This window comes from Leuresthes tenuis, unplaced genomic scaffold (genome assembly GCF_036924035.1).
Source record: "Leuresthes tenuis unplaced genomic scaffold, fLeuTen1.0.hap1 SCAF_2, whole genome shotgun sequence".
Taxonomy (NCBI): domain Eukaryota; kingdom Metazoa; phylum Chordata; class Actinopteri; order Atheriniformes; family Atherinopsidae; genus Leuresthes; species Leuresthes tenuis.
Window position 1 is genome coordinate 29,017,365 of NW_027325356.1, and position 12,794 is coordinate 29,030,158.

Genomic DNA, 12,794 nt, shown 5'->3' on the forward strand with positions numbered 1-12,794 from the left:
CTTTTCTCAGCAGATTAAAAGAAAGTTTCATCTTGGGCTCCCTGAAACTTCCATCCTGCACCGCTGTTTGCTTTTGCACAAGAGCAGAGAAGAGCGCACCGTTCCCAGTGGCACTGCAGTACCGGGTCGATGCTTGGAGTGAACGGAGCAAGCTCCTTTTTCAACTCCTATTGCTAAAAATCCATTTAATATGTAGTCCTCGTATAGAGGACATATCAGATATTAAACTGAGTCTTTATGGTGTTATTTCACCCATTAACACTTAAGGTACCTCATACAGTGGCTGTGATATGGTTACTTAACAAAATATCTTTACCAGACATCTCTCCTACATAACTGTTCTTCTTTCACAGCCACACCTTGTTGTCGAGAGATGTGCTACACTTAATCCATCCACACTGCTACCTACCCCACAGATGGAAAGCCTCATGATTGCATGTCAGAAATACCCATCAGTGTTTTACCCAGGCCAGACTTAACTGATACAACGTTGTACTTTGTAGAATGAGAAAAAACTTCTTCAGCAATAAGCATCTCTCGACATATGACGAAATACAGATTTTGCTATAAAATTAATTCCTTCTATCAGCCTGACTTAAAACCGTTTGTCCTCCTTATTTATCCACTTCAAATCGAGTTTGAACAATTAAAAAAATTTTGTAGTTTTAGAAAGAACAACTTAATCTTCAGCAATCAGTATAAAAAGAAGGTAAGAAAAGGTGCAAATGCCAACCATACATCACTAAAAGGTGGAGCGGAAGTATTCGGCTGCAAGTAGGTGTGAATGTCCGACCATAATTTGTAAAAAGCTGATGAGAAAGGGTGAGAATGCCCGACTATACACCATGAAATGCGGAAGCGGAGGTGTTCGGCTGCAAGAAGGTGTGAACGCCCAACCAAAGTTTCTAAAAAGCAGTTAAGAAAAGGTTTGAATATCCATCCAAACATAATCATAAGCGGGAGCAGAGCTGTTCGACTGTAAGTAGGTGTGAATGTCAGATCATAATTTGCAAAAAGCTGATGAGAAAGGGTGAGAATGCCTGACTATACATCATCAAATGCGGGAGCGGAGTTGTTCGGCTGTGAGTAGGTGTGAATCTCCGACCATAATTGCTGAAAAATGTATTATAAAAGGTAAGAATGCCGGTCGATACATCATCAAAAGCGGGAGAGGTGGTGTTCGGCTGCAAGTAGGTGGGAATGTCCAGCCATAATTACTCACAAATGGGTAAGAAAAGGTAGTATTGCCAGACCATACATGATCAAAACAGGGAGCGGAGGTGGTTCAGCTGCAAAAAGGTGTGAATGTTCGACTAAAGTTTGTAAAAAGCGGGTAAGATAAGGTGCGAATGCCCGACAATGTATGATCAAAAGAGGGAGTGGAGGTGTTCAGCTGCAAGAAGGTCTGAATGTCCTTCAATAATTGCTAGAGAAAATTAAAGAAATTTTTCGAAAATCAAACCGCACATGATCATAAGCAGGAGTGGAGGTGTTCAGCTGCAAGAAGGTTTGAATGTCCGAGCATAGTTTGTAAAAAGCGGGTAAGAAAAGGTGCCAATGCCCGAACATACACCATCAAAAGAGGGAGCGGAGGTGTTCCGCTGTAAGAAGGTGTGAATGTCCGACCATAGTTGGTAAAAAGCGGGTAAGAAAAGGTTAAAATACCCGACTGTACACAATTAAAAGAGGGAGCGGAGTTGTTCAGCTAAGAGAAGGTGTGAAAGTCCGACCATGGTTTGTAAAAAGCGGGTAAGAAAACGTTCGTATGCCCGAATATACACCATCAAAAGCGGAAGCGGAGGTGTTCGGCTGCAAGAAGGTGTGAACGTCCGACCAAAGGTTGTAAAAAGCAGTTAAGAAAAGGTTCGAATATCCAACCAAACATAATCAAAAGCGGGAGCAGAGCTGTTCGACTGCAAGTAGGTGTGAATGTCAGATCATAAATTGCAAAAAGCTGATGAGAAAAGGTGAGAATTCCTGACTATACACCATCAAATGCGGGAGCGGAGTTGTTCGGCTGTGAGAAGGTGTGAATCTCCGACCATAATTGTTGAAAAATATGTTAGAAAAGGTAAGAATGCCGGTCCATCCATCATCAAAAGCGAGAGAGGTGGTGTTCGGCTGCAAGTAGGTGTGAATGTCCAGCCATAATTACTCACAAACGGGTGAGAAAAGGTAGTATTGCCAGACCATACATGATCAAAACAGGGAAGAGGAGGTGGTTCAGCTGCAAGAAGGTGTGAATGTCCAACTAAAGTTCAAATATATTAACAAAAGCGGGAGGAGAGGTCTACGGATGAGAGTGGTTGAGAATTTCCAACCATAATCTATGAAATGCGGTGAAAAAAAGTGGGTGTGAATATCCCACCATACAAGTATGGTGGAGAGGAAGCTGTGAATGGCCGACCATAGTTTGCAAAAAACGGGTAAGAAAAGGTTCGAATGCCCGAATATATACCATCAAAAGCGGAAGCGGAGGTGTTCGGCTGCAAGAAGGTGTGAATGTCCGACCAAAGTTTGTAAAAAGCAGTTAAGAAAAGGTTCGAATATCCAACCAAACATAATCAAAAGCGGGAGCAGAGCTGTTCGACTGCAAGTAGGTGTGAATGTCCTCAACGTTTTTCTTTGTTGAAATCGATCTAGACATTGATAAATATGAAGGACAAAGCAGTTTCCACTTGGTTTGAGTGAAGGAATTCATTTTATACATAAAATCCCAAATCGTGCAGAACGTATGAAAAGAAGCTTATTCTCGGATTCCTCGTCCTTCAGTGTTGCACTTTCTTCTACTGCAAAATACAATGTTTTTCTTTGTTGAAGTCGATCTAGACATTGATAAATATGAAGGACAAAGCAATTTTAACTTGGTTAATCTCATTTGTCAAAAGGTGGCTCACCCTGGCCGCCATCAAAGACGCCATATGGACCTCAAGAAACTTGCTGGTAAGAAGGCACAAGCAGATTCCCCCCGTGGCTGTGATCCAGATGGCAGTAGCAACAGCCCAAGAGGCTGCAGGCCAAGGACGCAGCCACAAAGAAGCATCGCCTCTGTGCTCACTCGGACGAAGGAGCCGGAGTCACACGAAAAAAAGGTCCAAGCAATAGCAGAAGGCAGAGAAGCAATAACTGTCCACTGGTTCACGTCCGAGGGCCCTTCCTGGCACAATGCGCACTTGTAGCGGTGTTCTTTTTATGGCCATAGGTGGCCAGAGTGTCACTTTGCACCTCCGCCCACCCGCTGCACTGAGCACTCTTCAGCCCTTAAATAGCATAACTTTGCACTCCCGCACGCTCCAGCGAGCACCAATCAAGCAACATCGGCACAGTCGCAACAAGTAAGGCAACTCTACTCAGAGAAGTCACTCTGCACAGTAACAAGATTTCTTTTTCACAGACAGAAAGGGCTTCACCCGCAAAGGTAAAGCCTGCCAAAATTAGAAACAACTCATTAGTGCTGCTCTCCACGGAAGTGTTTAGTAAAAGGCGAAAGACTTGTACGTTATGAAGAGAAACCAGAGTACGATTATCCATCACTGCGGGAGCAGGGCATCAGGCTAGTTGGCATAGCCACCTTCCCCATGGTGAGCTTTGCTTGGTTGAGACGCTTGCTCCCCCCCCTTGCTCCTCGGCTGACCAAGTAGGAACAATCGGGCCCTATTCGATGGCTGCCTTGTCTTTTACTCTGTGCAAAAGACAAGGCAGCCACAAACACCACGGGAACACCGTATTGAGGCTTTGTTCTGACCGCTCATTCGGTGTCGCGTTTCTTTCAAGCAATTCTCCCGGTTAGCCCGCAATCGGCTTGCTCCCAGAGTCGTGTTAAAGTCCACTTCGCATTCACTCTCTTTTCTCAGCAGATTAAAAGAAAGTTTCATCTTGGGCTCCCTGAAACTTCCATCCTGCACCGCTGTTTGCTTTTGCACAAGAGCAGAGAAGAGCGCACCGTTCCCAGTGGCACTGCAGTACCGGGTCGATGCTTGGAGTGAACGGAGCAAGCTCCTTTTTCAACTCCTATTGCTAAAAATCCATTTAATATGTAGTCCTCGTATAGAGGACATATCAGATATTAAACTGAGTCTTTATGGTGTTATTTCACCCATTAACACTTAAGGTACCTCATACAGTGGCTGTGATATGGTTACTTAACAAAATATCTTTACCAGACATCTCTCCTACATAACTGTTCTTCTTTCACAGCCACACCTTGTTGTCGAGAGATGTGCTACACTTAATCCATCCACACTGCTACCTACCCCACAGATGGAAAGCCTCATGATTGCATGTCAGAAATACCCATCAGTGTTTTACCCAGGCCAGACTTAACTGATACAACGTTGTACTTTGTAGAATGAGAAAAAACTTCTTCAGCAATAAGCATCTCTCGACATATGACGAAATACAGATTTTGCTATAAAATTAATTCCTTCTATCAGCCTGACTTAAAACCGTTTGTCCTCCTTATTTATCCACTTCAAATCGAGTTTGAACAATTAAAAAAATTTTGTAGTTTTAGAAAGAACAACTTAATCTTCAGCAATCAGTATAAAAAGAAGGTAAGAAAAGGTGCAAATGCCAACCATACATCACTAAAAGGTGGAGCGGAAGTATTCGGCTGCAAGTAGGTGTGAATGTCCGACCATAATTTGTAAAAAGCTGATGAGAAAGGGTGAGAATGCCCGACTATACACCATGAAATGCGGAAGCGGAGGTGTTCGGCTGCAAGAAGGTGTGAACGCCCAACCAAAGTTTCTAAAAAGCAGTTAAGAAAAGGTTTGAATATCCATCCAAACATAATCATAAGCGGGAGCAGAGCTGTTCGACTGTAAGTAGGTGTGAATGTCAGATCATAATTTGCAAAAAGCTGATGAGAAAGGGTGAGAATGCCTGACTATACATCATCAAATGCGGGAGCGGAGTTGTTCGGCTGTGAGTAGGTGTGAATCTCCGACCATAATTGCTGAAAAATGTATTATAAAAGGTAAGAATGCCGGTCGATACATCATCAAAAGCGGGAGAGGTGGTGTTCGGCTGCAAGTAGGTGGGAATGTCCAGCCATAATTACTCACAAATGGGTAAGAAAAGGTAGTATTGCCAGACCATACATGATCAAAACAGGGAGCGGAGGTGGTTCAGCTGCAAAAAGGTGTGAATGTTCGACTAAAGTTTGTAAAAAGCGGGTAAGATAAGGTGCGAATGCCCGACAATGTATGATCAAAAGAGGGAGTGGAGGTGTTCAGCTGCAAGAAGGTCTGAATGTCCTTCAATAATTGCTAGAGAAAATTAAAGAAATTTTTCGAAAATCAAACCGCACATGATCATAAGCAGGAGTGGAGGTGTTCAGCTGCAAGAAGGTTTGAATGTCCGAGCATAGTTTGTAAAAAGCGGGTAAGAAAAGGTGCCAATGCCCGAACATACACCATCAAAAGAGGGAGCGGAGGTGTTCCGCTGTAAGAAGGTGTGAATGTCCGACCATAGTTGGTAAAAAGCGGGTAAGAAAAGGTTAAAATACCCGACTGTACACAATTAAAAGAGGGAGCGGAGTTGTTCAGCTAAGAGAAGGTGTGAAAGTCCGACCATGGTTTGTAAAAAGCGGGTAAGAAAACGTTCGTATGCCCGAATATACACCATCAAAAGCGGAAGCGGAGGTGTTCGGCTGCAAGAAGGTGTGAACGTCCGACCAAAGGTTGTAAAAAGCAGTTAAGAAAAGGTTCGAATATCCAACCAAACATAATCAAAAGCGGGAGCAGAGCTGTTCGACTGCAAGTAGGTGTGAATGTCAGATCATAAATTGCAAAAAGCTGATGAGAAAAGGTGAGAATTCCTGACTATACACCATCAAATGCGGGAGCGGAGTTGTTCGGCTGTGAGAAGGTGTGAATCTCCGACCATAATTGTTGAAAAATGTGTTAGAAAAGGTAAGAATGCCGGTCCATCCATCATCAAAAGCGAGAGAGGTGGTGTTCGGCTGCAAGTAGGTGTGAATGTCCAGCCATAATTACTCACAAACGGGTGAGAAAAGGTAGTATTGCCAGACCATACATGATCAAAACAGGGAAGAGGAGGTGGTTATGCTGCAAGAAGGTGTGAATGTCCAACTAAAGTTCAAATATATTAACAAAAGCGGGAGGAGAGGTCTACGGATGAGAGTGGTTGAGAATTTCCAACCATAATCTATGAAATGCGGTGAAAAAAAGTGGGTGTGAATATCCCACCATACAAGTATGGTGGAGAGGAAGCTGTGAATGGCCGACCATAGTTTGCAAAAAACGGGTAAGAAAAGGTTCGAATGCCCGAATATATACCATCAAAAGCGGAAGCGGAGGTGTTCGGCTGCAAGAAGGTGTGAATGTCCGACCAAAGTTTGTAAAAAGCAGTTAAGAAAAGGTTCGAATATCCAACCAAACATAATCTAAAGCGGGAGCAGAGCTGTTCGACTGCAAGTAGGTGTGAATGTCCTCAACGTTTTTCTTTGTTGAAATCGATCTAGACATTGATAAATATGAAGGACAAAGCAGTTTCCACTTGGTTTGAGTGAAGGAATTCATTTTATACATAAAATCCCAAATCGTGCAGAACGTATGAAAAGAAGCTTATTCTCGGATTCCTCGTCCTTCAGTGTTGCACTTTCTTCTACTGCAAAATACAATGTTTTTCTTTGTTGAAGTCGATCTAGACATTGATAAATATGAAGGACAAAGCAATTTTAACTTGGTTAATCTCATTTGTCAAAAGGTGGCTCACCCTGGCCGCCATCAAAGACGCCATATGGACCTCAAGAAACTTGCTGGTAAGAAGGCACAAGCAGATTCCCCCCGTGGCTGTGATCCAGATGGCAGTAGCAACAGCCCAAGAGGCTGCAGGCCAAGGACGCAGCCACAAAGAAGCATCGCCTCTGTGCTCACTCGGACGAAGGAGCCGGAGTCACACGAAAAAAAGGTCCAAGCAATAGCAGAAGGCAGAGAAGCAATAACTGTCCACTGGTTCACGTCCGAGGGCCCTTCCTGGCACAATGCGCACTTGTAGCGGTGTTCTTTTTATGGCCATAGGTGGCCAGAGTGTCACTTTGCACCTCCGCCCACCCGCTGCACTGAGCACTCTTCAGCCCTTAAATAGCATAACTTTGCACTCCCGCACGCTCCAGCGAGCACCAATCAAGCAACATCGGCACAGTCGCAACAAGTAAGGCAACTCTACTCAGAGAAGTCACTCTGCACAGTAACAAGATTTCTTTTTCACAGACAGAAAGGGCTTCACCCGCAAAGGTAAAGCCTGCCAAAATTAGAAACAACTCATTAGTGCTGCTCTCCACGGAAGTGTTTAGTAAAAGGCGAAAGACTTGTACGTTATGAAGAGAAACCAGAGTACGATTATCCATCACTGCGGGAGCAGGGCATCAGGCTAGTTGGCATAGCCACCTTCCCCATGGTGAGCTTTGCTTGGTTGAGACGCTTGCTCCCCCCCCTTGCTCCTCGGCTGACCAAGTAGGAACAATCGGGCCCTATTCGATGGCTGCCTTGTCTTTTACTCTGTGCAAAAGACAAGGCAGCCACAAACACCACGGGAACACCGTATTGAGGCTTTGTTCTGACCGCTCATTCGGTGTCGCGTTTCTTTCAAGCAATTCTCCCGGTTAGCCCGCAATCGGCTCGCTCCCAGAGTCGTGTTAAAGTCCACTTCGCATTCACTCTCTTTTCTCAGCAGATTAAAAGAAAGTTTCATCTTGGGCTCCCTGAAACTTCCATCCTGCACCGCTGTTTGCTTTTGCACAAGAGCAGAGAAGAGCGCACCGTTCCCAGTGGCACTGCAGTACCGGGTCGATGCTTGGAGTGAACGGAGCAAGCTCCTTTTTCAACTCCTATTGCTAAAAATCCATTTAATATGTAGTCCTCGTATAGAGGACATATCAGGTATTAAACTGAGTCTTTATGGTGTTATTTCACCCATTAACACTTAAGGTACCTCATACAGTGACTGTGATATGGTTACTTAACAAAATATCTTTACCAGACATCTCTCCTACATAACTGTTCTTCTTTCACAGCCACACCTTGTTGTCGAGAGATGTGCTACACTTAATCCATCCACACTGCTACCTACCCCACAGATGGAAAGCCTCATGATTGCATGTCAGAAATACCCATCAGTGTTTTACCCAGGCCAGACTTAACTGATACAACGTTGTACTTTGTAGAATGAGAAAAAACTTCTTCAGCAATAAGCATCTCTCGACATATGACGAAATACAGATTTTGCTATAAAATTAATTCCTTCTATCAGCCTGACTTAAAACCGTTTGTCCTCCTTATTTATCCACTTCAAATCGAGTTTGAACAATTAAAAAATTTTTGTAGTTTTAGAAAGAACAACTTAATCTTCAGCAATCAGTATAAAAAGAAGGTAAGAAAAGGTGCAAATGCCAACCATACATCACTAAAAGGTGGAGCGGAAGTATTCGGCTGCAAGTAGGTGTGAATGTCCGACCATAATTTGTAAAAAGCTGATGAGAAAGGTTGAGAATGCCCGACTATACACCATGAAATGCGGAAGCGGAGGTGTTCGGCTGCAAGAAGTTGTGAACGCCCAACCAAAGTTTCTAAAAAGCAGTTAAGAAAAGGTTTGAATATCCATCCAAACATAATCATAAGCGGGAGCAGAGCTGTTCGACTGTAAGTAGGTGTGAATGTCAGATCATAATTTGCAAAAAGCTGATGAGAAAGGGTGAGAATGCCTGACTATACATCATCAAATGCGGGAGCGGAGTTGTTCGGCTGTGAGTAGGTGTGAATCTCCGACCATAATTGCTGAAAAATGTATTATAAAAGGTAAGAATGCCGGTCGATACATCATCAAAAGCGGGAGAGGTGGTGTTCGGCTGCAAGTAGGTGGGAATGTCCAGCCATAATTACTCACAAATGGGTAAGAAAAGGTAGTATTGCCAGACCATACATGATCAAAACAGGGAGCGGAGGTGGTTCAGCTGCAAAAAGGTGTGAATGTTCGACTAAAGTTTGTAAAAAGCGGGTAAGATAAGGTGCGAATGCCCGACAATGTATGATCAAAAGAGGGAGTGGAGGTGTTCAGCTGCAAGAAGGTCTGAATGTCCTTCAATAATTGCTAGAGAAAATTAAAGAAATTTTTCGAAAATCAAACCGCACATGATCATAAGCAGGAGTGGAGGTGTTCAGCTGCAAGAAGGTTTGAATGTCCGAGCATAGTTTGTAAAAAGCGGGTAAGAAAAGGTGCCAATGCCCGAACATACACCATCAAAAGAGGGAGCGGAGGTGTTCCGCTGTAAGAAGGTGTGAATGTCCGACCATAGTTGGTAAAAAGCGGGTAAGAAAAGGTTAAAATACCCGACTGTACACAATTAAAAGAGGGAGCGGAGTTGTTCAGCTAAGAGAAGGTGTGAAAGTCCGACCATGGTTTGTAAAAAGCGGGTAAGAAAACGTTCGTATGCCCGAATATACACCATCAAAAGCGGAAGCGGAGGTGTTCGGCTGCAAGAAGGTGTGAACGTCCGACCAAAGGTTGTAAAAAGCAGTTAAGAAAAGGTTCGAATATCCAACCAAACATAATCAAAAGCGGGAGCAGAGCTGTTCGACTGCAAGTAGGTGTGAATGTCAGATCATAAATTGCAAAAAGCTGATGAGAAAAGGTGAGAATTCCTGACTATACACCATCAAATGCGGGAGCGGAGTTGTTCGGCTGTGAGAAGGTGTGAATCTCCGACCATAATTGTTGAAAAATGTGTTAGAAAAGGTAAGAATGCCGGTCCATCCATCATCAAAAGCGAGAGAGGTGGTGTTCGGCTGCAAGTAGGTGTGAATGTCCAGCCATAATTACTCACAAACGGGTGAGAAAAGGTAGTATTGCCAGACCATACATGATCAAAACAGGGAAGCGGAGGTGGTTCAGCTGCAAGAAGGTGTGAATGTCCAACTAAAGTTCAAATATATTAACAAAAGCGGGAGGAGAGGTCTACGGATGAGAGTGGTTGAGAATTTCCAACCATAATCTATGAAATGCGGTGAAAAAAAGTGGGTGTGAATATCCCACCATACAAGTATGGTGGAGAGGAAGCTGTGAATGGCCGACCATAGTTTGCAAAAAACGGGTAAGAAAAGGTTCGAATGCCCGAATATATACCATCAAAAGCGGAAGCGGAGGTGTTCGGCTGCAAGAAGGTGTGAATGTCCGACCAAAGTTTGTAAAAAGCAGTTAAGAAAATGTTCGAATATCCAACCAAACATAATCAAAAGCGGGAGCAGAGCTGTTCGACTGCAAGTAGGTGTGAATGTCCTCAACGTTTTTCTTTGTTGAAATCGATCCAGACATTGATAAATATGAAGGACAAAGCAGTTTCCACTTGGTTTGAGTGAAGGAATTCATTTTATACATAAAATCCCAAATCGTGCAGAACGTATGAAAAGAAGCTTATTCTCGGATTCCTCGTCCTTCAGTGTTGCACTTTCTTCTACTGCAAAATACAATGTTTTTCTTTGTTGAAGTCGATCTAGACATTGATAAATATGAAGGACAAAGCAATTTTAACTTGGTTTGAGTGAAGGAATTCATTTTATACATAAAATCCCAAATCATGCAGAACGTATCAAAAGAAGCTTATTCTCGGATTCCTAAACCTCCAGTGTTGCAATTTACTATACTGCAAAATACAACGTTGTTCTTTGTTGAAATCGATTTAGACATTGATAAATATGAAGGACAAAGCAGTTTCCACTTGGTTTGAGTGAAGGAATTCATTTTATACATAAAATCCCAAATCATGCAGAACGTCTGAAAAGAAGCTTATTCTCGGATTCCTGATTCTTCAGTGTTGCTCTTTCTTCTATTGCAAAATCCAATGTTCTTCTTTGTTGAAGTCGATCTAGACATTGATAAATATGAAGTTAAAAGCAATTTTAACATAGTTTTAGTGAAGGAATTCATTTTATAGTAAAATCCGAAATCGTGCAGAACTCATGAAAATAAGCTTATTCTCGGATTCCTGCACCTTTTGATTTGTTCTTTCTTTTACTGCACAGTCCAATGTTGTTTTTTTGTTTAAATCTATCTAGTCATTGTTAAATATGAAGGTAAAAGCCGTTTTAACATAGTTTGAGTGAAGGAATTCATTTTATAGATAAAATCCCAAATCGTGCAGAACTCATGAAAGTAAGCTTATCTCGGATTCCTGAAACTTTAGATTTGCTCTTTCTTTTACTGCAAAGTCCAATATTGTTTTTTTTTTGTTTAAATCTTTCTAAACATTGATAAATATGAAGGACAAAGCAGTTTTAACATAGTTTGAGTGAAGGAATTCATTTTATAGTAAAATCCGAAATCGTGCAGAACTCATGAAAATAAGCTTATTCTCGGATTCCGGCACCTTTTGATTTGTTCTTTCTTTTACTGCACAGTCCAATGTTGTTTTTTTGTTTAAATCTATCTAGTCATTGATAAATATGAAGGTAAAAGCCGTTTTAACATAGTTTGAGTGAAGGAATTCATTTTATAGATAAAATCCCAAATCGTGCAGAACTCATGAAAGTAAGCTTATTCTCGGATTCCTGAAACTTTAGATTTGCTCTTTCTTTTACTGCAAAGTCCAATATTGTTTTTTTTTGTTTAAATCTTTCTAAACATTGATAAATATGAAGGACAAAGCAGTTTTAACATAGTTTGAGTGAAGGAATTCATTTTATACATAAAATCCCAAATCATGCAGAACGTATGAAAACAAGCTTATTCTTGGATTCCTCGTCCTTCACTGTTGCACTTTCTTCTATTGCAAAATCCAATGTTCTTCTTTGTTGAAGTCGATCTAGACATTGATAAATATGAAGTTAAAAGCAATTTTAACATAGTTTGAGTGAAGGAATTCATTTTATAGTAAAATCCGAAATCGTGCAGAACTCATGAAAATAAGCTTATTCTCGGATTCCTGCACCTTTTGATTTGTTCTTTCTTTTACTGCACAGTCCAATGTTGTTTTTTTTTTGTTTAAATCTTTCTAAACATTGATAAATATGAAGGACAAAGCAGTTTTAACATAGTTTGAGTGAAGGAATTCATTTTATACATAAAATCCCAAATCATGCAGAACGTATGAAAACAAGCTTATTCTCGGATTCCTCGTCCTTCACTGTTGCACTTTCTTCTACTGCAAAATACAATGTTTTTCTTTGTTGAAGTCGATCTAGACATTGATAAATATGAAGGACAAAGCAGTTTTAACTTGGTTTGAGTGAAGGAATTCATTTTATAGATAAAATCCCAAATCGTGCAGAACTCATGAAAGTAAGCTTATTCTCGGATTCCTGAAACTTTAGATTTGCTCTTTCTTTATAAAATGAATTCCTTCACTCAAACCAAGTGGAAACTGCTTTGTCCTTCATATTTATCAATGTCTAGATCGATTTCAACAAAGAACAACGTTGTGGACATTCACACCTACTTGCAGTCGAACAGCTCTGCTCCCGCTATTGATTATGTTTGGTTGGATATTGGAACCTTTTCTTAACTGCTTTTTACAAACCATGGTCGGACTTTCACACCTTCTTGTAGCCGAACAATTCCCCCCCTTCTATTGATTGTGTACAGTCGGGTATTTTAACCTTTTCTTACCCGCTTTTTACCAACTATGGTCGGACATTCACACCGTCTTACAGCGGAACACCTCCGCTCCCTCTTTTGATGGTGTAAGTTCGGGCATTCGAACCTTTTCTTACCCGTTTTCTACAAACTATGCTCGGACATTCAAACCTTCTTGTAGCCGAAGAGATCCACTCCTGCTT

At 41.8% G+C, this 12,794-nt stretch overlaps 5 non-coding genes across 5 annotated transcripts; all 5 read right to left on the reverse strand.

Annotated features, from left to right (window-relative positions):
- Positions 1–88: 88 nt before the first annotated feature.
- LOC140302693 (U2 spliceosomal RNA) lies at positions 89–271 on the reverse strand. Its single transcript, XR_011915138.1, has one exon. It is a non-coding gene; the product is annotated as a U2 spliceosomal RNA (small nuclear RNA).
- A 3,137-nt stretch (positions 272–3,408) lies between these two features.
- LOC140302592 (U5 spliceosomal RNA) lies at positions 3,409–3,521 on the reverse strand. Its single transcript, XR_011915047.1, has one exon. It is a non-coding gene; the product is annotated as a U5 spliceosomal RNA (small nuclear RNA).
- Positions 3,522–3,932: 411 nt separating this feature from the next.
- LOC140302694 (U2 spliceosomal RNA) lies at positions 3,933–4,115 on the reverse strand. Its single transcript, XR_011915139.1, has one exon. It is a non-coding gene; the product is annotated as a U2 spliceosomal RNA (small nuclear RNA).
- A 3,137-nt stretch (positions 4,116–7,252) lies between these two features.
- LOC140302593 (U5 spliceosomal RNA) lies at positions 7,253–7,365 on the reverse strand. Its single transcript, XR_011915048.1, has one exon. It is a non-coding gene; the product is annotated as a U5 spliceosomal RNA (small nuclear RNA).
- Positions 7,366–7,776: 411 nt separating this feature from the next.
- LOC140302533 (U2 spliceosomal RNA) lies at positions 7,777–7,959 on the reverse strand. Its single transcript, XR_011914995.1, has one exon. It is a non-coding gene; the product is annotated as a U2 spliceosomal RNA (small nuclear RNA).
- Positions 7,960–12,794: the final 4,835 nt, after the last annotated feature.